The following is a 4,599-nucleotide window of genomic DNA, read 5'->3' as shown; positions in this document are numbered from 1 at the left end:
AAAAGCTTTTTTATATAAGAATTGTGTTGAATATTTAAAAAGATCCATATCTTCCTTTAGATGATTAATAAAACAAAAACAAACAAACAAAAAAACCTCTGGATTAAATTAACCCATATGAGAATAATTAATTTATTTTAAGTTTTTTTGAAGACATTGTATAGGACATCATGCTATATGCTTATTAAGAAAAAAGAAAAAAAAACAGAGAAACTTCTCAAGTTTAGTATGAGACATAGATATTCTGTCTTCGGCACTCAGTTTGTTTCTTTTTCTTTTGTTCTTTTTTTAAAGATTTTATTTATTTATTTTGTCAGAAAGAGAGAGTAAAAGTAGGAGTAGCAGGCAGAGGGAGACGCAGGCTCCCCATTGATCTGAGCAAGGGACCCAATGCAGGACTCGATCCCAAGACCCTGGGATCAGGACCTGATCTGAAGGCAGACACTTAACAAACTGGGCAACTCAGGCATCCCACTTTTTCTTTTTATTTCTTTCTTTTTTTTAAAAGATTTTACTTATTTATTTATTTTAGAGAGAGTGCATGTTCCGGGGAGGAACTGATGGGGTATTCAGGGGAAAGAATCTCAAGCAGACTGTATGTTGAGTGTAGAGCCTCATATAGGGCTTGATCTCATGACCTTGAGATCATGACCTATGAGAAATTAAGAGTCAGAAGCTTAACTGACCAAGCTACCCAGGTACCCCTTAGTTTGTTTTTTATAGACATCTTATAATTGTTAGAGATCATATTATTTTTACTGATAAGATCTATATTTTAAATTTTTAATTTAAATTCTTATTAATTAATATACATTGTAATATCAGTGTCAGGTGTACAATATAGTGATTCAGCACTTCCATACAACACCTGGTGCTCATCATGACAAGTGCACTCTTTAATTCCCATCACCTATCGTAACCTTCCTCTCACCAATCTCCCCTCTGATAACCATCAGTTTGTTCTTTATAGTTAATAGTCTGTTTCTTAGTTTGCCTCCCTCTCTGTTTTTTCTTTGTTTCCCTGATCTCATTCTTAAACTTCACATATGAGTGAAATCATATGGTATTTGTCTTTCTCTGACTTATTTTACCTAGTATGATACTCTCTAGCTCTATCCATGTAGTAGCAAATGGCAGGGTTTCATTCTTTTTTATGGCTGAGATTACACACACACACACACACACACACACACACACACACACACATTTGGGCTGTTTCCATAATTTGGCTATTGTAGATAATCCTGCTATAAATATCAGAGTGCATGTATCTCTCTGAATTAGTATTTTTGTATCCTTTAGGTAAATACCTAATGGTGCAATTGCTGGATCATAGAGTAGTTCTATTTTTAACTTTTTGAGGAACCCTCTCTATTGTTTACCCCAGTGGCTGCACCTGTTTGCATTCCCACTAACGGTGCAAGAGGGTTCCGCTTACCCATATCCTCACCTACACCTGTTGTTTCTTGTATTTTATTTTATCCATTCTGAGGTGGTATCTCATTGTAGTTTTGATTTGTATTTCCCTGATGAGTGATGTTGAGCATATTTTCATGTGTCTGTTGGCCATCTGTATGTCTTCTTTGGAAAAATGTCTATTCATATCTTCTTCCCATTTATTAAGTGAATGATTTGTTTTTTGGATGTAGAGTGTCACAAATTCTTTATATATTTTGGATAAACCCTTTATCAGATACGTCATTTTCAAACATGTTCTCCCATTCTGTAGTTGCCTTTTAGTTTTCTGACTGTTTCCTTCACTGTTCAGCTTTTTATTTTGATGAAGTCCCAGAAGTTTATTTTTGTTTTTGTTTCCCTTGCCTTTGGAGACATATCTAGGAAGTAGTTGCTAAGAACGATGTAAAAGTAGTTACTGCCTCTGTTCTCTTCTAGGATTTTTATGGTTTCAGATCTCCCATTTAGGTATTTCATCCATTTTGAATTTATTTAAGTGTATGGTATAAGAAAGTGATCCAGTTTTATTCTTTTGCATATTGCTATCCATTTTTTCCCAACACCATTTGTTGACGAGACTTTTTTTCAATTGGATACTCTTTCCTGCTTTGTCAGAGATTAATTGACCATATAGTTGTTGGTTCATTTCTGGGTTTTCTATTCCATTCTATTGATCTATGTGTCTATTTTTGTGCCAGTACCATACTGTTTTGATCCCTAGAGCTTTGTAATATAACCGAAGTCCAGATTGTGATGTCTGCAGCTATGGTTTTCTTTTTCAAGTTTGCTTTGGCTATTTGGGGTTTTTTTGTGGTTCCATACAAATTTTAGGATTATTTATTCTAGATCTGTCAATAATGCTGTTGGTATTTTGATGGTGATTGCATTAAATGTGTAGATTGCTTTGGGTAGTATGGCATTTTAACAATATTTTCTTTTCCCATCCATTAGAGTGGAATATTTTTCCATTTCTTTGCATCATCTTCCATTTCTTCCATCAGCGTTTTATAGTTTTCTGAGTAGAGATCTTTTACCTCTTTGGTTATGTTTCTTTCTAGGTGTCTTATGGTTTTGGGTGCAATTGTAAATTGGATTGATTCCTTAATATTTCTTTCTGCTGTTTCATTTTGGTGTATAGAAATGCAACAGATTTCTGTATGTTGACTTTGCATCGTGTGACTTTACTGAATTCATATATCGGTTCTAGCAACTTCTTGGTGGATTCTTTCAGGTTTTCTACATAGAGTATCATTTCTTCTGCAAATAGTGAAAGTTTGATTTCTTCCTTGCTGATTTAGATGGCTTTTATCTCTTTTTGTTTTCTGATTGTTGAAGGTAAGACTTCTAATATTATGTTATATGGCAATGGGGAGAAGGGAAATCCTTATTTTGTTCCTAACTGTAGGGGGAAAGCACTCAGTTATTCCCCATTTAAGAAGTTATTAGCTCTGGGTTTTTCAGATACAGATTTTTATGTTGAGTTATATTTCCTCTAAACCTACTGTGTTGAGGGATAAGATCTATTTTTACTCTTCAGTAAGCACATGCTTATTTAAAGCCAGAATTCTCTATAGAAATATAAGTTTATATTAGGACATGAAGACTTAATATATTTTTTAAAGATTTTATTTATTTATTTTACAGACAGGAGTAGTAGTAGTAGTAGTAGTAGTAGTAGTAGTAGGCAGAGAGAGAGAGAGAGACAGAGGAGGAAGCAGGCCCTCTGCTAAGCAGAGAGCCTGGCACAGGGCTTGGTCCCAGGACCCTGGGATCATGACCTAAGCTGAAGGCAGAGGCTTTAACCCACTGAGCCACCCAAGCACCCCAAGACTTAACATTTTAAGAAGTGACATGGTTTCTGTCTTCTGTGCTAATACTTTTAAGTTGCAGTTTGCTGTATTACTCACAGAAGGTATATAACGGTAATGTTAAAAGAAACTTCTTTAAAATTGAAGTATATTAATTTGAAAGAAAGTATGTAAAAGTACAACAATGTTTTTATCAATGTTCAGTGTGCCATACTTGATGTCCTAAAATACAAGGAGGGAACATAAAGTATTGTATCAAAAAAATCTAAGGCGACTGAGGTATACAATTATCTGTGGGGAGAGGCAGAGGGGAATAAACTCTTTTAGACTGTTACGAGTTAAATGAAAAACTCTATTTTTCTTTTTTTCATTTTTGTAAGATTTTTATTTATTTATTTGACAGAAAGAGAGAGAGATGGAGAGGGAGGGAACACAAGCAGGGGGAATGGGAGAGGGAAAAGCAGGCTCCCCACTGATCAGGGAGCCTAATTCAGGGCTCAATCCCAAGACTGGAATCACGACCTGAGCCAAAGGCAGATACTTAACCAACCGTGCCAACCAGGCACACCAAAAAAACCATACCTTTCTAGGTAACTAATTCCTGATATAATTACCAGGAAAGAAATTTACAACTTTTTTCTCCAGAAAACTCACTCTCTTACTTCTCCAAATGAGAAGAAATTCTACATGTTTCAAATATTCTAATAAATTTTAATAGCATTTATTTTTCCCCCTCAAAATATTGTTCAACTCATTCACAATATCAGCCTAAAAATCCCAAACATTTACCAATTTGTCATTCTGGTAATGTTTATTGCTGATGGTTTCAAGTTAACATTCAGAAATTGTAATGATTAAAATGTATATTTTTTGTGGAGTCTAGAATTCTCAAATAAGACATATTTTTCTGAACATATCTGAACATATGTTTTACTTATTTTGAGGCATTAAAAAAAAAAATGAGGAGCACCTGGGTGGCTTAGTGGGTTAAGCCTCTGCCTTCAGATCGGGTCATGATCCCAGGACCCTGGGATCAAGCAGGGAGCATGCTTCCTCTTCTTTCTCTGCCTGTCTCTGCTTAGTTGTGATCTTTGTCAAACAAATAAGTAAAATCTTTAAAAAAAATAAAAAGCATGTAACAAAGAAATAATTAACTGTGAAAGTTTATTATATTACATAGTTATTTATGTATGCATTTGTGAATATACATATATAATACATATATATTTATCATATTATTCTTATTGTCACAAATAGTGTATGCATTAAAAATGTTGCCAATATCTTAGACCAAGTTATTAAGTTGCCATTTCTATTAACAGTGAAACTTGAACCC

The sequence above is a fragment of the Mustela lutreola genome, chromosome 1, assembly GCF_030435805.1.
Source record: "Mustela lutreola isolate mMusLut2 chromosome 1, mMusLut2.pri, whole genome shotgun sequence".
Classification (NCBI taxonomy): Eukaryota; Metazoa; Chordata; class Mammalia; order Carnivora; family Mustelidae; genus Mustela; species Mustela lutreola.
This window is presented reverse-complemented; position numbering follows the sequence as displayed.